The following is a 22,305-nucleotide window of genomic DNA, read 5'->3' as shown; positions in this document are numbered from 1 at the left end:
CCCATGTCCACACAGAACGCGCAAAGTGCAGTCGCATGGATCTTTGCTTGTCCGTGATGTGGGGCTTCTGGGCCGCGACGCAGCTGCCAAGCCCTACTTCTGCCAACCTCCTATGGATAGTCCAGACGGACGGGTTGAGATGCAATGAATCTTTTATGCCTTTCGCTGTTATATGGGGATCAGCTACTACGGCGGTGATATTTACCCTGTCCACTTCGTCATCTGTGCATCTTGACCTTCCAGCACGGTCTCTGTCACTGATCCCTACTGTTTGTCTTTACGCTTGGATGGCACGACTCACCGCATTTCTTGACCTTTGAAGGAGCCGGCAGATGACCCGCTGAGAAAAGTCTTGGAGGCTTAACTCTGCGATGCGTCTCCTTCCATCAGCTGGTACTCGTGGCGATATTTTTGAAGACGAATGTGGGGGCCTTGAAACCCCCGATCGTATACACTTTCGAGAATGGCACTGTCCAATAGCTGTCTAATAGCTGGGCTGTGCCGCGATATGCTGCCATTCAACATTTGCTGTACGATATAATTTCTTATCGTCACCAAGCCCGGAAGACCACGAAACAAGGCAAAGAATTGACAAAAACGACAAAATGGTACTGCACCTGCGTCGCAAGCACGCGTGAACCTTCTAAGTGCCCAATTTTTCTGATAGAGTTATAATAAAGAATCGCATTTCCACGCAGTGAGTAATGTGTACAAAAGGAGCGGTGTGCCGCCGTGCGAGGTATTTGGTCGAACAGCTTAAGGAATTAACTTTTGTTTCCTTGTGATTGATTGATTGATTTGTGGGGTTTAACGTCCCAAAACCACCATATGATTATGAGAGACGCCGTAGTGGAGGGCTCCGGAAATTTTGACCACCTGGGTTCTTTAACGTGCACCCAAATCTGAGCACACGGGCCTCAACATTTCCGCCTCCATCGGAAATGCAGCCGCCGCAGCCGGGATTCGAACCCGCGACCTGCGGGTCAGCAGCCGAGTACCTTAGCCACTAGACCACCGCGGCGCGGCTGTTTCCTTGTGAGGCCTCCAACATTTGAGCACTTCGAACTGAAATGTGCTCACCTGTAATTCACTGCAGTATTTTACTAACACGACCAGAATACCAGAATACACGCTGATGCTCGAGCGACGGATGGTAATGGAGGCAGTCTCAATTCCCGACTACTACGCATTCGAGAATATTCCGTGCATATGTCATGGGTAGAGTTCTATTGAAATACTGAAAGCAGTGACGCCCCTTAAACCATCGTAATTTTATCTGGTTTCCGGAAAAAAAAACATTCCCAGATACCCGCAAATATGAAAAGACTCGAAAGTGAAAGCCTATGACATCTCTTGCACGTCTCAATCCGCATTTATTCACGCTTACTGGTCTTAATCTACTATAATGCATCCAATTAAGGGGTTGACTTCAATCGGGGTTAATGGTTCGAGTAGTAGAAGACAACACATGAATATCTGAAATTCGAATCCTAGAAACTCTTGGGTCAAGGCTGGAATCCTACCAATAAGTGTGGGCTCTCGACATGACAGAACCACCATATAGAGAGAGAAATAAATTTTATCATATAGATATGACATAGAGCTCCACCAAAGTAACGTCTTGGGAATGTTTTCTCATTCGGAGTTCTTTAACGTATACTCAGTATACTAGTTTCAAATATCTCTCCTCTATCGAAATACGGCATGCGTGACTGGACTTGACGATGCGTCTTTCGGGTCAGCAGCCGAGTATCGAAACCACTGCACCACCACAGCGGCCTTAATAAAGGATTTAACCTTAATAAACATTATTAAACCGATTTTGTTCTCACGTTTCTTCCTCGGCTCTTTTCTTCAGCTGTGGGACGTTTGGTGGTTTCATGCATGTTCATAGAGACATGATATTTGGACCGAGTATTACTACGTGCGTTAGTTCGGCGAATGAGAGCGCAAAATGCAACACTGCTGGCTGAGCTTATTGATTGCCTAACTCGACATTCAAAATGTGATTCCGCCACGTATCGCCTAGGAGTAACGTGCACTATGTGCAGCACGCCGAAACCCGCGAATGATGTGCTGTCGTCACATTAGCGCCCGGCTTTTTTTCATTGTCTTCACAGTGACTACAGAAGTGACACCTTGCGCCGTCCGCATCGTTTAGAGATGCGCGCCGTTGAAACGAGCAAAAGGGCAGGCTGCCGGGTGATATGGGACGAGCGTGCGCAGTACGCGCTCCCGGACAAAGCCGTGCAGTCGCCAGAAGGCGCAGCGACGTACCTCGGCACGCGCTCCCGTGGTCTCTAAAATTATGCACTCGACTGTACTTACATCAGTTCGACATTCACGATGTGTTTCTTTGTTGTGATGTTTAGAATAATATAGATGTCACTGTGACACTGAAAATAAATGTTTTACATCGGTACACAGTTGTCGACATATAATTGAGCTTCAGTTCGCAATTGGTTCTTTCAATTTTAGAGCAGAACACAGCGGTCACTGGATGTCGCCACGCTAGAAACGAACTCTGGTAGTTCTTGCCCACTCTATTGCTTGAGCCGTTCTTTAAGTCAACAAAGTGCGTGCGAATATACACAAACTTTCACTCTTGACACGCGCCTCAGCGAGCCTCAGCGAATTTGACTTTAACCCTTCTGTTCTACCATGATGATTTCCACCAAAGATTAGTCATACCAACCGAGCCCCCACAAGTGTTATCGGTGCTTCTGGGTTTCAGAATACATGGTTTTGACGGTCTAAAAAATGACAATACAGCACAACTGTGGCATTATATAACCTAAATGAAGCCTTTTTCATTGTGTACGATTGCCGTGAAAGAAGCGACAAACATTGATGGGACATGCTTGCAGAACTTCCACCAAATGTACGCCTCCCCTCACCGGCAGCCGCCGGTCGCACTCGCTGGCACTTCAATAGCTTTTATGCGAGAACATACACTCGTCAATTCGCACGCTTACTGAACGAATATGATAGCATAATGTTTCTGGCGCACTGCATTAGTTTTGGTTAAGCCGTTATGTAGTTGTTTCTAACGACAGAGCATCAGCGGTGCGCTGGCACGACTGCAGTGTGCCTTGCCCGAAAAACATCACAATCGATTGTGTGGGCGTATCTATTGAATTAGCATAGAAGCGTCATAAAGCTAAATAGATATCGCCCTTTGGAAGGAGCGAGAAACGAATAATAAACTTGGCAGTAACCGCCAATAAATTCTACCTGCTCCTCAGTTCACTGAGTTTTTTTTTCTTTCGGTTGTACAATGTAACGAAAAACATAACGCTGTTGCCATTATCGCAGTGGCAATTGTTACAGGCAGCAGATGTTCGTGTTTAACAAATGTGCGAACATTAGTAGCAGGTTCACATCCCGTCCATCTCGAGTAAACGACAAACAGAACTGAAGTAAAACAGTGATTTTGTGAGTTGACTACTTCTTTAACACCACAGCTGCCGTCTGTCGGCGTGGTGCAGTGGTTAGTGTGCTCAATTAGAAATCTGAAGGCGGCAGGTTCGATGCCGCACTGCCACAACTCTTTTTCTTTTACGGGTGCTTTCTACATAGTTTTCTAGACAATTGGTTTTATTATTTCTTTAGGGGCAGCTCGTCAAGGTGGTTCTGACGCTGCTTCTCGCTTCAGCATTGCCGGCTGGAGCGCACCATCCGCTCCACCATACGCCGCCATACACTATGTGCCACCATCATTTCCAGGACCATAATCCACCACAATGGTGGATGGTGGAATCCACCATTCCTATGGTGCGCGTTTTTTTTTCAATAGAGTATATGACAGTTGTACATCTTATTACGGCAGGAGCTAACATAAAGATGGGGGCTTGAATGGGTGTCATATCGCTAAACTAAGTGTGTTGTTCGATCCAATGTTTGAATAAGACAAATTGTCTAAGTATACTTAGACAATTTGTCATCAAGGTAGCTGCCACTATAGTGGCAGCTACCTTGATGAAGTTTGCTGCCTCAGTAAAGGAAAGTTCCGTTGTCAAATAACAAGCTCTCACATTCATTCAATGATTTTTTTCATCAGGTGTACACCTAAACACATTAATTAAAAATTCTCAACTTGAACAAATGCTTCTATTGTAACGATACTGCGTGCAAAACTCAAGCTGCAGAGGACAAGAAATTTAGCAGGGGTCTAGCTGCTCAACACTTTTATAACACTACGTCCATGATGCTAAAAATGAGTGACTCGACAAGAAGACATTCATTTACTAGAGCAGCAAACCGTACCAAGATTACTGCCCCGACTTAGACAAACGATTTTCGTTTTCAAAGCAACCTAATCTTGAAAAATCTAGACTGGCTCCAAAAACAAACTTTCTTTAATGATTTAACCTTCATTCAAGCCCCCCCCCCCCTCATCATCACTTCTGCCATAATAAGACAACTGTCATGTAGAGTCTCATGAATTTTAAGATGTGGACAGTAAGCCTTTCTTCCTAAATTGTTTCTCACCGTTTGCATTTATGTTTTAATGACTGTCTTATCAGCCAAGGAACACAGGGTAAAAATGCGCGAAGGCGTCTTCATTTTTTAGAGTCAGAAGTATTTTTTTTAATCTTTGTATATGCCCTTAAAACAAACAATGTAACTTTATTCTACAAGAAAGAATCGCTCATGTAAAAATATATGAAAAACACTGCATTTTCCATGTTTGATTTGATTTATATGTGCGGTTTAACATCCGAAAACCACTATATGATTTTGAGAGACGTAGTAGTGAAGGACTCCGGAAATTTCGACCCCCTGGGGTTCATTAACGTGCACCCAAATCTGAGCACACGGGCCTACAACATTCGCGCCTTCATCGAAAACGCAGCCGCCGCCGCCGGGACTAATCCCGCGACCTGCGGGTCAGCAGCCGAGTACCATTTTGTCATGTCTGCTCACGAACAACATTAGCATAAATTGAAACAAAAATTATTTCGATACCATAGCCACGAAATTTTGCTGACAAAGAAACAAATACTGCGGTGAAAGCATGAAGCAACAATAAAGTGTCAGTTATTTTTCTCCCATAACTTCACTTCTGAGCCCAAGGTTTCATGGCCTCTGCTGTTATAGAAAGTTTTTCTCCAAAAATCGTGCTGGAACAGCTTCTTCCCACATTGAGGCATCGAAGCACCAGTTGTGGAAAATATTGCAAATGGCAAGAAACCACTTCACAGGCTAACATGACAAGACCATGAACTCGCAAATACTTACAGGTTAATGCTCAGTCACAGTTTTTTAGGCAGCCCGATGCTTCTGTGTGTCCATCTGTACTGCCTTTTGTCCACCTTTGGACCAGTTTTTATAGAATGTCTACCGAGAAAACAAAAAAAAACATTAAAAACGATTCACTTTGTCTAGCATACCCCATGTAACACAACTTAACTTTCTCGGCCTCATGAGGTAGCAGTATCGAAAGCATGATAACAGCTGCTGCTTTATGTTTGTCTATCTCATACCACATTAGCAGGCTCCAAAATATTGCCCCAGTCATTGTTAAGCAACAAGTCTAACAGAAGAAAACCGAAACAACATTTTACACTAGACATAAATTAAACTTCATAATACTCACTCAATAACCTATTTTCCTTATGCATTATATGCACACACGTTGAAAATACTGGGCATGCATACATGGCCGCAGGTGAGTCAGGAGTCTTCCAATTCCAACTAACAATGAGAAGGCAGACTAACAGAATATATATGACAGTTTACCAAAGGCCCATCATTAAACCTATTTTTTATTACAACGTAAAAGCATGCCAAAATTCGAATTCTGCAGTTTCGTACAAGAAAATAAATGAAGATATGCATGTAATGGCTGTGGCTTGGCATAGCGACATGCGGTAGTGCATGTGTGAGCCAACCATCGAATAACTCAACGAACAAATCAAATTCTGAGCAGTTATCTCTCACGTAGACCAGCAGGCATGCCGTCTTGATCGATATCTCCACGTGAATTGCTTCGTTTCTAGCTTAATGTCAACTTTTCCAGTTAGAGTTAGCGGTGTCTTGACTACTCTCTCGAGAGCATGTTTGCGTGCCCTGTCTTTTTAATATGAATATCAACCTACTAAGCAGCTGAGATCTCCTATTTGAAATATGAAGACAATCTAGAATTACCACTTTGGTCACTTCATGTAACAATAATAATGGGGTTCTGAATGTGAATGTCAATTCAAAAGCACTTAGACCTCTAGCATTTTTGCCTCCTTCAAAAGTGCAACTGCTGCCGTATCGATCAAATCCACGCAGTGCGGGGGGTGGTCACATGGTAGCATAACTGTAATCAACGTAAGATAAATTTTAGGACTATGAAAAGAGCTCTAAGTAAAAGCAAGACACGGAAATAACAAGGAGCCAGGTATTATGCAGCCTAAAATCTATTTCTGGTAACCTAGAATGCTGTGATGCAGGCCATGCACCTCGGCAACTGTTCAGCTTTTTTTTCTGAACCAAAGCTTAGTAGAGTCAATATTGCTATCCACAAATTGCTCTGAAAACAGCAGTTAAGTTGCTAAAAAGTAAAAGCCAAAAGACCGAAACACCCACAACTAATAAAATATTAAACACTTAGTGATGCAACTACACCCAAAACACCGTTTTAAATACGGTGGTTAAATAGATATTATGTAAACAAAGCAGCAAAGTAATGAACTAACATCTACGTAGCTGCAAAAAGAGAGAAAGGAGGTGGCCCTAGTGCCATGAAAAATTCATGGAAGTACTATCAACAGGAAAACTTGGTAGATGTTGAATCAACAACAAATGCGAATTTCCGCTACGTCAGTACCTAACGCATGTAATTAGACCGGTGACTGCATAGGTCGGAATGCAAAGTGCAATATGGAATATTTCTTTCAAAATTACATTTTGAGACAAAGTGAGAATTTATATTGATCAAACCTTTCGTGTCCCGCAAACTTTTGCTGTTGATGGTACATATTGAACATGCAGAATGTTTCGTATAATGAACACGTAATATTGTCAGAAGCTGCAGGCTATTTCGCAGATGAGCATTGCAAAATATAAAGCAAGAAAGCCATGCAGTGCATAAAGTGACCATTCATAATTGAAATGCAAAAGGCTACTAAACAACCCCACCATCTGAAACTTCTGATAACTACAAAATTGTAAAATGTGAGCACGTTGCCACAAACTCTGTGTTCACATAATGAAATGATGAAGTCACAGTCAATAAAACACACATTGTAGCTAGCTGTTTTCAGTTTCTCACTCAGCTTCTCCATCGCTCTCATTGTGAAGAGGAGTACGCATACGTTACAATCATAACTACAGTCCCATGGCAACAAAGTATGACATCAGTGATTGTGCAATCAACATGTAGCCATCAACTAAGCGAGGCCTCGTTGATGTGCCGCTGTGCTAGACCAGCAAGATTTCGCAGTGTATACAAGCTTCTGAACACAGTATTCAATGCTACCAGCTGAATTCTCTGTTCTTTATATATAGATGCTTAGAACGTGCGCACAGTAGCCAATAGTTGCGCAAAGTAGAAGAGTCCATTTTAGGTATTCTATAAAATTCATACACAAGAATCAGGCACATCGCTCAAGCCTGTTGCTTAGCATCAGAGGTGAAAGTGCGCTTGCGAACGTACACAGAAAATTTAGCAATTGACCTTCTAAATGGTAAAAACTAGGTTTATTTTTGGCATAAACAAATCGAATACAGTAAACACTGTCCAAGACATTGCAATGATAAGGTTGTTAATTTCAAAGTGGGTCGCTATTCTTCACGCTATTCATGCATTTACAACAAAGATCAGAATGCCTGCTGCAAGAAGCATAAAGTTTTACAGTTTTTGCAAAATTCCCCTTGCCAGTACCCCATTCTACAGAAAGGCAACACTTCACAAAACCAAGTGATGCTTCATGACAAAATGCACTTGCCGTAGTGACAAATAGGTGGAGTACTCTTCTACAGCATGATTTATTGGAAATAAAAACTATGATAACAGTAATTTCTTATTATAGCGGGCAAAAGCCTAGTTATTGTTGTTTATGTGAAGCAACTTTATCTCAGTTAGAAGTCACAAGATTAAGGGCCACATATTATTGAGTGTAAAAACACAGGAACCGGTTGTGCAGCCATTTACAACTATGCTCATTTATGGAAACCATTGCACTTCTCCTTCAAATAAAGGTTGCACATAATAAACACTTTGGCATGAATAATGTTAAGTTGGTAGGTAGCATACATCCTGCTGTTTCTGTATATCCTAACAATGTTTGCAATATTTCACTTCAACATGACTACCTCAAAACAACACTCTTCTTCAATAAATAAAACTTTGTACATTACCTTTGAGTTAGCAAAAGATGTAAAATAAGCACCTCTTATGGGATGCTTGGCTCACCGTGTGGTCATCACTGCACAGTTCGTCAAGGCACCTCTGATTGCTACCTGCAGTACGCAGCAAAAGCTTAGGCATTCAAACAAAAACAAAGCAAGTGTGGCAGCAGCATTTCGTCCTTTGTAACTAGGGAGGGGGAGGGCAGCATTGTTCTTCATAAGCTATGCACATACAATAACTGTTTTACTTTGGTGCATAAACAGTATATAAGAGTGAAAATGGTTTGAGGAGACAAGCGGCCGCATATTTAAAATCCTCCAAAAAAGGCAGAAACACTCACTTGAGATTTTACAGTATATATTCTTTGCCATCTATAAAAAGTATGCAAAGTTCTGAATTTCTCTAACACTTGCACACTATTAAGCCAATGTGAAACGAATACGTATTGCACTCGCTTCACTGTCCAGCTTGTGCTTCCGAAATTTCCTTAACAGAGAGAGAGAATAAAATGAGGGAAAGACAGGGAGGTTAACCAGAAAATGGAGCATCCGGTTGGCTACCCTGCACTAGGGGAAGGGGGAATGGGGAAGAAAGATGGGAAAGAATGCGAAGAGGGAAATAGACGCGTGCAAAAAACGGGGGGCGGCTGGGGTGCTATAGTCTATGCAATAGGCCACTGCCACGCAAAAAGTTCAGTAAGGCCTTCACTGATTTTCTGTGAGCACACAAGTCATGTCGCCTTTCAAGCACTGATTGTTCAGACAAAGGTCTGCCTTCAAGGTGAGCTAATGCAGCAGCTAGTTGTCGTCTTTGCACGCTGTAACGAGGGCAGTGACAGAGAACGTGCTCTATAGTTTCATCGCTGCCGCAATGACCGCAAGCAGCACTGTCCTCCATGCTGATTATGAAGGCGAAAGCTTTGGTGAAGGCGACACCAAGCCGTAGTCGCACCGTGGTCTCGAATCGAGAGAGTTCAGATGGAGGCCGGAGTCGACGAGACGTGTCCAGTCTATGCAGTCGCGTGTGCCATAAGCACTCGGCGTTCCACAGAGATTTTATTCTGCATTAGTGATTTTTCGGATTGCCATTGCAGCATTAGTCCTTGAAAATGGTATAGATTCTTCTTCACCATCTTCGTGTGCTGATCGAGCAGCTGCATCAGCATGTTCATTGCCCATGCCGCAGTGACTTGGAAGCCACTACTGAAAAGGGATTCTGTGTCCTTCTTCGAAGAGGTGGTGAAGCAGCTCTCTAATTTCCAGTACTAGTTGTTCATGATGATGATGAAAAACATTTATTATAAACGAGAGGTACGGGGCCAAAGCATGACCCCGCTACATGGTCGGCGTCCTTAGTCCGGGACACCGCATGACGAGGCCCCTACTCGCGCCCGTCTCGCCAGAGCCCGTTGAGACTCTAGTGATGAGCAGTTGAGGAGGGCAGTCTCCCATGCCTCTCGGGAAGGGGTAGGAGAAGGGGGTAGGTGGAGATATTTCGGACATGCCCATACCATGTGGAAGATATCACACGTCTCCCCACAGTATGGGCACCGCCCATCTGTGTTCGCATCGAAATGTTTTAGGATTGCAGGACAGAGTAGAGTACCTGTCTGCAGGCGCCTTAGAGTTCGTTCTTCCGCCTTACTCAGCCCCTTTGCAGGAGCCAGGTAAAGGCGGTGAGTGTCGCGATAATAGGTCAGAATTTCTTTGAACCGCAGCAGCGGTGTATTGGCCTCCGAGTCATAAGAGCCAAGATGAGGAGCCCGGTGGGTAAGCGCTCGGGCGGCCGCGTCAGCGGCCTCATTACCTCGTAAGCCCTGATGACCAGGAGCCCATACAATGCGTTTCGGGGTCGGATCAGTGAGAGTCCGTTCTAGAATAGTTGTTCATGAGGTCCCTGGCGTAAGGCGAATATCAAACACTGTAGTACTGCCTTAGAGTCCGTGAACACGCTCCATTTTTTTTCTTCTTGGTGTTTAATGACTAACTGCGCTACGTAGAGCAGCAAGTTCCACAGCTGTCGATGATGTCTGGTGGGATAACCGAAACTTCACCGTTGCCGCTCTCGCAGGAAAAATCACCGGCCCTGCAGACTTATCGACTTTAGTTGAAGCGTCAGTATATAGACGAGTATGCCCACTGTACTTTTGATATAACAAGAGAAGAGAAAGCTGCTTTAGCGCTGGAGACGAGAGCCGGGCTTTCGACCCTATGACTGGAATCTTGAGTTCAACATGTGCATAAGTCCTACTCCACGGGGGAGTTGAAATTCTGGATTGAGTTGTATATCCCGTAGGAATGCGTGTGCGATAAGACAAGACTGTCTGGCAAAATGAGGCACGAGGTCGGTCTTCGGGTAGTGAAGCTAGATTGTGGGCAGGGGCGCGAGTAAGATGCCTCACGTGTGCTCTGAGCACTTCCATTATGATATGCGTCTTGAGCGGGTAGTCATTAGCTCATCTCGATTGTCTCAGCTGTTGATGAACATCGTGGTAGGCCCAGACAAATTCGCAGAGCCATAGCCTGGATGCTTTCGAGAGTGCGAATGCTGGTTCTACAAGTATTGGTCAACACAGGCAAACTGTAGCGCAATTAGCCAAGAAAAGGCGTCTTGTACAATTGCATCATTGCATGTACTGAAGTCCCCCAGGTTTTTCCTCCAAGATACTTGAATAAGTTGGCGATTTCTGTCAGCCTCTTCTTCAAGTGGGCCACATGTGAGCCCCAGCAGAGGTCTCTATTAATGAATACGCATATAAATATGTGCGTTCTGACATGTGTTATGACTTGGCCGTCGATAGTTATAGCGTATGGTCTCATTGGCTTTCGACTAAAAACAATCAATGCGCCGTTCGCTGGCGAGATTTTCAGACCCTGTTCCTGGAGGTACACTGATACCAAAGTCAAAGCTTTCTGAAGTCTTGCGCATACCTGAGGTCTTGTCATGCCAGATGTTCAGACGCAGATGTCATCAGTGTACATGGATAACTTGACCACACTTGGTTGTCGTTCTACAATACCACTGAGAACGAGGTTGAAGAGGGTTGGACTCAAGACGCCACTTTGCGGAACTCCACGATGCGTTGTGTGTTGGGAGGTTGGACCATCTGCAGTGTTCCCAAATAACGTCCGCCCTTGCAAATAATTGCGTGTCCAACAATACAGTTGTCTGCCTAGGCCCACTGACTCAATGGCTTCGAGGTTGGCGTCATAAAGAACGTTGTCGTAGGCTCCTTTTGCGTCAAAGAACATGGCAGCAGATAGTCGTTTACATGCCTTTTGGTGCTGGAAATATGTGACGAGATCTATAACATTGTCGATCGAACATCGGTGACGGCGAAAACCAGCCATGGCGTTCGGATGTTTCTCAAAGTACTCCAGGTATTATTCAAGCCTGGCCAAAGTCATTCTCTCCATTACCTTTCCTACGCAACTTGAAAGTGCGATCGGTCGGTAAGAGGTAATGTCCAGGGAAGATTTGCCAGGCTTAAAAATTGGTACCAAGCGACTAATCTTCCAATCTTGTGGAACGACGCCATCTTGCCAGGAATTGTTGAAGATGTTAAGGAGTGCTTCTCGTGCCCATTTACCAAGGTTGCACAGCATCCTGTATGAAATGTTATCCGGGCCAGTCGACGACGACTTATTACATAAGACGAGCGCCGCATCGAGCTTCTGTGATCTAAACGGTGGATCCATGCGCGGGTACCATGAGTGAGGAACGTGATTCACTGTATGTAGGCTTGTGTACGTTGTCTGGCCCACGGTCATAGCGCAGAAATCTTCTTCTACCTCAAAAATTTCGTGCCAGCGATGAAAAAGTGCAAGGGCTTTGAAGGGAAAGCGCTGCTCTGGAACAGAACTTCAGCCTCGCACAATTCACCATATCCGAGACAGTGGTTTATGAGAATCTAGCAACGCACAATATTTCCTCCGTCGTTGGCTACATGTCTAATTTGCCGAGGCACCGTTGTATCTTCTTTTGGATGCGCCGGGCTGTTCGTGGATCGTCTGTGGAATCGGTGCGTCAGTATCGTCTTTCACGACGGTGGATCGCACGAAGTCGCTCCAGCTCGAGGTCAAATTCAGAGTGCTTCGAAGAGCATATTATTGAGCGCATAGCCGCACGTGCAGTTTCCTTTATAGCTTGCTGAAGACCATTGAGCAGGCCTTCTTCACAAGCATCCTCAAGTTGAGTTTTGAACACAATCCAATCTAATCTTCTTGTTGTGGTAAAGGAGTACGTGTTCGAAATACTTTGAATCTTCAGGTAAGTGGGGAGATGGTCCCTTCCGTGAGTTTCAATGTCCAAAAAGCACTTCACCCATGTAGCAAATCGGCATGCAACAAAGGAGAAATCAAAGCAGCTGCTATATGTAGTGCATCGCACAAACGTAGGACTGGCGTCATTCAGAAGGACGAGACCATGGCTGGAAACCAATGATGCTAGACGTCGGCCCGTTGAATTAGGCCTTGAGCTTCCCCAGATGGGATGATGCGCATTGAAATCCCCGGTGATAACCCAGGTATGGACCCGGATGTGCCCTTCATTTGCTGTCTAGTTTGTTGGCGTCGAATTGACTTGATGGGGATATATAGACACCCAGAAGTGCGAATGGAGCGAATGTCACCTTTCCTTTTTTAACAGACAAGCGCACATACTGATTGCCGTCGTGAGGCTGCACTGGCTGGACGACGTAAGTAAGCTCCCGGCGAATAAGTACAACAACCTTGCTGCTTTCGATGTCACTTGAGGAGAAAAAATGACTCATAGCCGGGAAGTCTCATTGAATGCAATAATTTCAGTTCACATATAATCATGATAGGAAATCGGTACAGATGAACGAACTGGCAAAAATCAGATATGCGAGATCTCAGACCTGTTGCGTTCCACTGAAAAATCGACGATTCTCTGACCTCCTGTCGGAACGACTTGTGATTGTCGGCCATGGCTTTACTGGAGGCTTGCAAGGACCGGGCTCAACGCGTCCAGCACCTGTAGGCCGCTCCTAGCAGTGGCGTATCGATGCTTGTCAAAACACTTCTGATGACACTCAAGATAGATCGCAGCATAGAAATAAATTGACGATCTGCCGTTGGAGCCTCGTCAACAGCAGCATTGGCTTAAGGTGCACAGACAGGAAAAGTGGTCTGGCCAAATTTAGGTATACCCATTGCAACAAGCGCCACTGGCTTCAACTCCAAGTGACAGCATCAAATAAAGTCATTTATTAGTGGCATGCAACTAATGCTAAGTACCTAAGCGTTTCAATTAAAAAGGGCAAGTACATTTCAGTTTCATGTTTGATTTCTATTGTTAATTCTTCCGCGCGTCACGTTTTCTCTGATGCTGGGTATCGAGATTAAGGGAATTTTTTTTCAAAATCCAGTATTACAATATGTTTATCAGCAACAGTCATACTACATTATACAAAGTAGTGCTTGATTGATATGTGGGGTTTAACGTCCCAAAACCACTATATGATTATGAGAGACGCCGTAGTGGAGGGCTCCGGAAATTTAGACCACCTGGGGTTCTCGTGCACCCAAATCTGAGCACACGGGCCTACAACATTTCCGCCTCCATTACAAAGTAGTGCTAGCGATATCGCTTCAAACATTGAGAGCAATGACAACGGCATATCTCAGAGACCTTCACAGTCTTTCATTGAGCTGAAGTTAAAGGCGGCAGCCACTCAATGAACTTTGAACCCCTTCTTTCAGAAATCGAGTGAGCTGCTTTTCTTCAACAACTTGCGGGCGCAAGGTGCAGTTATTGATGGAACTAGATATAGCCCCGACAACGAGGACTACACCGCTCAGAGTTGATGTGCCGGCAATCTTGCCAAACCGCTACAGCGAAAGCAGCTTTTTTGTCCCGTTTCGCCTATGAGCTTGAAAAGCGCCTTTGCCAATGCACTGTACCTCCCTCGGGGTTGCTCAAATAGGCGATATCTTCCGTATGGTGTTTTCGTTTTGTTCTTTTTTTATACATTTTTTTCTGATAGCCAAATAGCGAGAGCTGTGATGCGCCACAGCATAGGTCGCTGGCGCCCAGCTGAGACGAGATAATCACTAACGGACCCTGCGAAACTAGTGAGAGCCAAAAGGACAACAAGCTGGACGTTAGTTAAGCAACTACTGCCGGCACAAAACCTGCAAACGGCAAAATACAAGTCGCTGGCAGAATATGCCACGCTAATATTCATAAGTGCATTATTGCCGTCTGATACAGTCCAGCTGTCACAACCCTGCTTATCAAAGTGGCTTGCTTATCTACTCGGAACACGCCAACTGAACTTCGGTCGTGTCACCTGATAACGCAACTGCAACGAAAAGGATAACACGCACAGTTTGGTCAGCCACTCAGCCGGGATGTAGAAAAATTTTCGTCTACTATAACGCAATGCGTACTGTAACACGACACGTGACAGCAGCTATCAAGCCCACACCGCTAAACCCCTGGTAACCAACTTCACGCTCAGGGGCACGCGACACCGTTGCAAAGAATTCGCAAATACGCCGAAGCCGCGCGTGCAAAACAAAAAGCCGCTTTTGATTGATATGTGGGGTTTAACGTCCCAAAAACCACTATATGATTATGAGAGACACCGTAGTGGAGGGCTCCGGAAATTTAGACCACCTGGGGTTCTTCAACGTGCACCCAAATCTGAGTACACGGGCCTACAACATATCTGCCTCCATCGGAAATGCAGCCGCCGCAGCCGGGATACGAACCCGCGAAAAGCCGCTTTTGAGTAGGCCTTTGTGTGACTTTGAAGCAGCGTAAACATTCAAGGCATGAGCATTTTGTCGGCAGTCGAACAGGCTGAAGGCAAGGAAAATTCACGAGAGCCGTAAAATAGGACTGACCTGATAGCGAAATCCACAAAACTTGTTCGCGGGTCACTTTAACGGGAAAGCTCGGACACAATCGTGACTCGAAGCAGTGAAGTTAACGACACCTTGCGTAAACTTCTGGTGGCATATTGTCCGACTTCACGCAACCACAGGTTAGCCGATCAGAATTGGACATTCGAGATCTGCAACAAGGGTTATTCGAGATCTGCAACAGTACACGACTATTTCGGAGGCTATGCAAAATGTCGAGTTGTTGCACCATCCACCACAGGTGATGCTAAAGACCGAGAATAATCGAAAATAAAGGAGGGAAAGGGTGTGCCCACTGTTTTCGTTATGAAGTGGCAGGCATCTAACTAGAGGAGGCGTTGGTCGGAGAGATGTGATCGCGAGCCGGCGCGCCGGTGCTCGGCCGCCTCAATCGGCGCACGCGGTGGTGTTCTGGTGTCGCAAAGGGGCCCACCCTCTGAGGAGTTTCTTGTTGAAACAATATTGAAACCATGGTTTGCGGTTGTGGTATAAGCTCGTTATATTCGCTACAGCCTCCAGTGCAGTGCATTTACGTGTGTACTTAAGAATAAGACAGTTCGTAGAAATGATGAGCATTTCGTAGTTAACTTTCGCATGCAAAACATTATAAGTACACCATGAAATTATACGTACGCGCTGTTTGACTGGCGAGATAAACTCACGCATTGAGTTGCGCAAAGCACGTATACGCTATTTTTTGCCTGCAATGCCGACCACTTTTTTTATTGTGAAGCGAATAAAACGAAAAAAAAACTTTCTTATTAAGAAAAAAAAATTGTGCACCAGCTCTGTTAATTTCAGTGCACTTGGTTTTTTATTTGCTGTTTTATGGGCAATCTGACAACCCTGAAATGCTTGATGACAGGATATATGTATTTTCAAATCAGAGGGATCAAATAATTCGAGAATTCCCGCAATCTGATAACGTGCTGAACCCACCATCACATTGATTGATTGATATGTGGGGTTTAACTTCCCAAAACCACCATATGATTATGAGAGACGCCGTAGTGGAGGGCTCCGGAAACTTCGACCACCTGGGGATCTTTAACGTGCACCAAAATCTGAGCACACGGGCCTACAACATTTCCGCCTCCATCAGAAAAGCAGCCGCCGCAGCCGGGATTTCAACCCGCGACCTGTGGGTCAGCGGCCGAGTACCTTAGCCACTACACAACTGCCGCGGGGCACCCACCATTACATCGATACTGGTTTCAACGACATATCAGTGATGATAATGAGATGAAACCACTAATGTTTATGTGGTCTCTTTGGCAAAACAACCCACTTACAACAATGCCACTGTGCCGCATTATCAGTTATATGAAACAAGCATGCTGCTGTGTGTTCATTCCAAAAAAAAAAGGGGGGGGGGGGGGGGGTAATGCGCGTGGCATGTAATCCTTGACAAAAAAGAAGAAAACCAGAAATGTTTGCGTCCGAACACCACTCTAATATTCTCTCACATGTGTACCATGCAAATAATGGAACATATAATATTTTCTCATCTTTTTAATTTTTTAGAGGATAATATCTTTTTCTCTTCAAATCAGCATGGCTTTCGAAACATGTTTTCTTGTGATACTCAACTGGTTCCTTTTACTAATGATTTGCATTTATCTTTGGACTCTGCTTCTTTAACTGACTGTATATTTCTTGACTTTGCTAAAGCGTTTGATAAAGTTAACCATTTCCTGCTCTTACATAAACTAAGTGTTCTAAAAATTGACCCTGCAGTTTTTAACTGGATTCGGTCATTCCTTTCTTCTCGTGTTCAATTTGTCAGCGCTAACGATGTTAATTCTTCCACTGCACCGGTTGATTCAGGGGTTCCTCAAGGATGAGTACTTGGCCCCATCATATTTCTAATCTATATAAATGACTTATCTTCTACTATTACTTCCAGTATTTGTTTGTTCGCTGACGACTGTGTGATTTACTGTAAAATATCTAATGACAATGATATTCATTCTCTGCAAGCTGATCTCAATAACATACTTCATTGGTGTCATATTTGGAAAATGGAACTAAACATTAAAAAATGCAAGTCTATGAGGATTTCTCGGTCGTGTACAACTTGTCCAACTTACTTTCTTCACAGTCACCCCCTTGAAACTGTAACATCTTACGGGTACCTCGGCAACCACCAACTAACACTTTGTCCTGGAAATTACATACAGAACATATAGCGTCCAAAGCCAATAAAACACTGGGTTACCTTCGAAGAAACTTCTTTCTTGCTCCATCATCACTAAAGTTATTACTATATACCACATACGTCCGTCCTCAAATGGAATACGCTTCATCTGTTTGGGACTCCAGTCAGGTAACATTATCACACATGTTGGAATCCATTCAAAATCGTGCAGCTCGTTTCATTTTGGCTAACTACCATCGTTCAGCTAGTGTCACTCAAATGAAGGCATCTCTAAACCTCATCCCACTAGTTACCCGCCGAAAGCACACTCGCAATTGTCTGTTTCATAAAATATTCTATCATAATCCGAAACTCCGTTCCCGTTTAATCCAAGCTGTTCCCTTCATTTCTCTTCGCCGCAATCACCAAGAAAAAGTCACAGTCCCCCATTGCAAAACAGTAACATATGCCCAGTCATATCTCCCAAGAACTTGTAATGAATGGAATTCCCTGCCTGCATCAATAACAAGCATCAATGAACCCATTCAATTTAATAATGTCCTTAAAACAATGATTACCTAATTACCCCCTGTAAGTTTGTTGAACAGTTTATTTGTATTGCTTTGTGCCTTCACCATGTAATAAAAATAAAATTAGTGTTATCATTTGTTTTATTATGATGTGAGTTGTTAGGAGTAATATTCTTTGCACCCCAACTAGTGACAACTTTTTTATGGCATTTGCTTTGTATTCCTTGTTTTTTTTTCATTGTTGTGCATGCCCTTCCCCTCTGAATTGTACTGTGTACCCTGAGAGTAAAATAAATAAATAAATAAATATTATGAGGACCACTACGCTGTGGTAGTGGTCTCTAGAAGTTTTCCTATCTGCCAATTGAAGAGGTGATGAAATAAATTATGGAAAATTGACGAAAACACCGAAATTCTGTAAGGAAGGCCGAATGTACCGCTAAACAAAGTTCACATATTTTTGAGTAATTTGATTGTATTTTTGCTAGATTGTCATCGAGCGGCAGCAGCACGTGACCCTTGCCGTCACATTCTCCAAGGCACACGCAGGATGCAGTTGTTCAGACCCTTCTCTTCCCTTTTTCCACCTCTCCTTTCATCCTACTCTTTCCTTACACAAAAGCGCTGATGCTTTAGCTCCAAGCCGGGAGCATTACTCTACTCGCTGCCAGTGCCTTAAGTATAGTGGGGTCATTTCACGCCAAACATACCAGCTATATTGGCGACCACCTAAACTCGATTCGAGGAAAGGTCCTGCTGATATTGAAAGCAGTGAATCACTAGAATATTTCAGGTAGAAAAATTTTGGTCATTTGAGTGCTTTCCGAATTTATCGAAATGTCGAATGGCTATTGTTCGAGAAAAAAAAACGTGTCAAAAGAGTGTCACTACCTCTTTCAATACCAAACTTAGTTTATTTAATATGTAATGGTGGCTGTGCAAGGTGCTTTAAGCGAATCATTATTAGTGAATTTTTTTAGCCACATACACCTACAAGAATTTAGCCAAAAGGGATTATATTTTCAGTTTTCTATTGCATTACTGCTTTTTATTTGAACATCGGTGAAAAAATATTGATTAATCCATATAACGTATATTTTGCAAAAAAGATTACCTTTGCACTCCTCAAGTCGACACAACTTAAGACAGAACTTTACGAGAAAAAGTTACAAATTTTCCAAAATCATTAACTTTGTCTACATTGAGGCCAATTTGCACCACGTGGTGTTGTAATTAAAGATAACATTTATATCCAACTGGAAAGCAAGTAAGCAGCTCTTTTGATATGCCAAGTTTTATATTTACAATCTTCGTTTCATTGAAGAAAATAACTTTTGAAGTTTACAATTGGTGGCTATCTTTCCATTTGGTTATATGGCAGCTTCCCTCTTGTTCCACGTGGCCCCGGCAATCCTCAAGACAGACAAGGCATTTCCTCTCTGCCTGAGTATAAATCGATGACATGCCTCACACGCGGGTGATGTTATTGCATGCGCCCTTCGTGCGACTGAGATGGGTCGGCTCTCTTCCCCTTTGCTTCAGCCGCCTTCGTAGTGCTCGCTCGCGTTCATTTACCCGCGGCTAGAACACACGATTTCGGGGGGGGGGGGGGGGGCTGTTATCGATTTGGACTCTATATGGTGCGTGATGGCGATGCCGATATCATAAACACGTCAAGAGTGTTTATATCACAGTAAAAAGATTGAAGAGGAACTATGAAAAAGTGAATGTTAGTTACACGCACCCAGGGTCACTGTCAACACATCGCGCCCACCAAAAAAGTGGTCTGGTAGTGGCATTTCGGCTACGAAATAAGTAATTTGAGCAGCCAACTTGTAGACGTTTCCATAATATGCACTGACGAAGGACATTGTCTCCGTACCTACAATAACAGCCTTACGTCCATTGGCATCCACGGCTATTTTCTTCTCACGAACTAAGAGGCACCCGTGGTTTTACGTAAATATTTGCTGTGCCTCTGACGGAGAGGTTTTACAGTGTACCGGCTGAACCTTTTTTTGTGTCCGCCTCGACATGATAGGCCCTTTTCCTCTTTCTAACAATGGTAACAGCCGGGTTGCCGTCACTAAGAATCATTCGACCCGTTTTGCTACTACGAGACGTCTTCCGAGCAGCTGTGCTGCAGACGCCACTCACTCAATGAGGGCAACGTTCCTCATTGTCTAACCTTGTCCTGCGTCAGGGGTAACTGGCAGTATCAGATAAACAGATAGGCAAACAGACAGACGGACGGACAGATGGACACACAGCCAGCCAGCCAGCCAGCCAGCCAGCCAGCCAGCCAGCCAGCCAGCCAGACAGACAGACAGACAGACAGACAGACAGACAGACAGACAGACAGACAGACAGACAGACAGACAGACAGACAGGCAGGCAGGCAGGCAGGCAGGCAGGCAGGCAGGCAGGCAGGCAGGCAGGCAGACAGGCAGACAGACAGACAGACGGGCGGACGGACGAATGAACGCTTCATCCCACTCATCAACATTCACTTTATGGGTATGGTGTGATTTTTTTATTCAAGACGTCACTTCACATGACGCCGCTCTTTGTCAACTTGTCACGGACTGCGGTCGCTACTTTTCTCCAAGGTAATCGACGAACTACATTGTTTTTGTGCAACCAAGCACAAACTTAGGTTGGGCAATTCCCAAACGAACAGCCCCACAGAACGTCTGAATCGTTCTGTGTGAACTGATATGCTCTCCATGTACGTATCGACTGATCTCGACTGTGACACTGCGCTACCCTTTGTTGCTTTCACTTACAATAACTCGCCCTACGACACTGATGAACATTCTCTTTAATACATTTTGTACGGTTGAGTACCAACCTTGCCACTCTACGCACTTGTACCCAACCCTGCTTACCTGTTAACAGCTTATGCTCACCACGCAATTAGCACAGCTTAAAAAGCTCTTCAGATGACCCCTTGACGCCTTTTAGACTCGCAGCTCCGTCAGAAACAGTTATGACAGTCACCACCGGAATGTCCACTTTATCCGGGTGATTTAGCTTAACTGTATTCTCAATCCCTGCATGCTGGCATGTTCAAAAGCTTCTGCCCAAGTACTCCAGGACCTACCGTGTGCTGCGGCAGGTGACTGCTGTTCCCAATGCTATAACCCCCTCTAAACCCTTTGGTGCCCTCCACATCTTCCGACATCGCCTACGTCGCTCACTTTTCATCCAACTCCTGTTAACACGCGCTGGGTCGGCGCTTTCTCCGCTGGAGGTCGATGATGCAGGATTGCGGCTACGACTGCGCTGTATGCGAAGAATAGCCGGATGACGACGTGTTGTATACGAAAAATACAACAGGCGCCATCTTGACTGCTAGACTATGTTCCTTCTGTAAGGTAATAAATATATCCATCACAATATGAAACGCCTTTGCCGAGATCATAAATAATCGAAAAGTTTGCTAGCACTGCTTTAAAGAAGTATTAACACGTAATTTTTCACTTCTTATTTTTGCGTGAAATGGTAGGCCAAGCCCCCGAGAGCATGAAAAACGTGCCGCTAAGCGTGAGTGGGCCCTGAGAAACTGATTACATCATGCTTTTATAAGCTAGTTTCCATTCCTACTGTACCCTAACGTCATGACGCAGTATGAGCAGTGCCACCAGGTGGTAGCATGTGCACATGCAAGTTTTCGTGACGTGTCGTCGCCGTGATGTATGGCAAGTGTCTCGGCAGGGGGGCAAAACGTTATAATGACGTCACGTTTATGGCACACATTCTTCGTCCACCCACAATCCAAAGTCGGTCAGCAACTGCATGTTACGCGTCTACGCATTCGAAATGCAGTGCAGCCAACAGAGCAAACTGAGCTTGGTTGGCGCCCAGTCTCCAAGTCTGCTGCGGTACAAGGTCGACCCGCGCTGATTCAAGTGGTGGATGGACCGGGAATCAGTTGAACTTGCACGCACTGTGCCCCGTGTGTCTCGCACATGACTTTACAGGGCGAAATATTGTTGCCTTAACGACAAAATGGAAATATTTCTTTGCCCTCTAATAAGCCTATATTTGGTATTCACGTGCATGCGCATTATTCCAGACTCGGCTAGCTCGCTTCACAGGTACGCTGGATCTCCATGACCACATGGCCGCACGACGCGAGCAGATGATCGAGAAGGCGACGCAAAAGCTGCCTTTTTTTGCATTTTGTTGCTTGCTGTCGTCAAAACTAGCCAGACTGCTGCATGAAGTCACCATGATTAGTAGTGTAGCCTGACGTCAAGCTATTGCCGATTTCGGTAGGGGTGCGCTTAGAAAGTTGGCTTTATTGTCAAAGTAAAATATCGTGTCAGCGTTTGCGAAGCGTCACACTTGCTCAGAGCCGTCTCTGTATACAAAATATTTGTATGGCAGAGTAAACTGGCC

General features: G+C 44.5%; 2 protein-coding genes across 20 annotated transcripts in view; one reads left to right on the top strand and one right to left on the bottom strand.

The window, feature by feature from the left end:
- The window catches only part of LOC119180746 (acetyl-CoA acetyltransferase A, mitochondrial-like), a 227,300-nt gene that overhangs the window by 5,115 nt on the left and 199,880 nt on the right, over positions 1–22,305 (bottom strand). For 5 of the 17 annotated variants that reach the window (XR_012888681.1, XR_012888688.1, XR_012888678.1 and 2 more), the window contains 3 exons: positions 15,217–15,386; positions 8,385–8,454; positions 5,242–6,310 (listed from right to left, as the gene is read on the bottom strand). The gene's annotated coding sequence lies outside the window, so the exon portion shown is untranslated. The remainder of the gene's footprint in view (positions 1–5,241; positions 6,311–8,384; positions 8,455–15,216; positions 15,387–22,305) is intronic. The other 12 variants (XR_012888683.1, XR_012888679.1, XR_012888680.1 and 9 more) reach the window with 7 other exon arrangements.
- LOC119180906 (FGGY carbohydrate kinase domain-containing protein) overlaps positions 1–22,305 on the top strand; it is a 141,378-nt gene that overhangs the window by 110,559 nt on the left and 8,514 nt on the right. The gene's annotated exons all lie outside the window — the stretch shown is intronic.

The sequence above is a fragment of the Rhipicephalus microplus genome, unplaced genomic scaffold, assembly GCF_043290135.1.
Source record: "Rhipicephalus microplus isolate Deutch F79 unplaced genomic scaffold, USDA_Rmic scaffold_14, whole genome shotgun sequence".
In the NCBI taxonomy this organism is placed as follows: domain Eukaryota; kingdom Metazoa; phylum Arthropoda; class Arachnida; order Ixodida; family Ixodidae; genus Rhipicephalus; species Rhipicephalus microplus.
The sequence above is the reverse complement of the archived record's forward strand: the minus strand, read 5'-3'. Positions and strand labels throughout refer to the sequence as shown.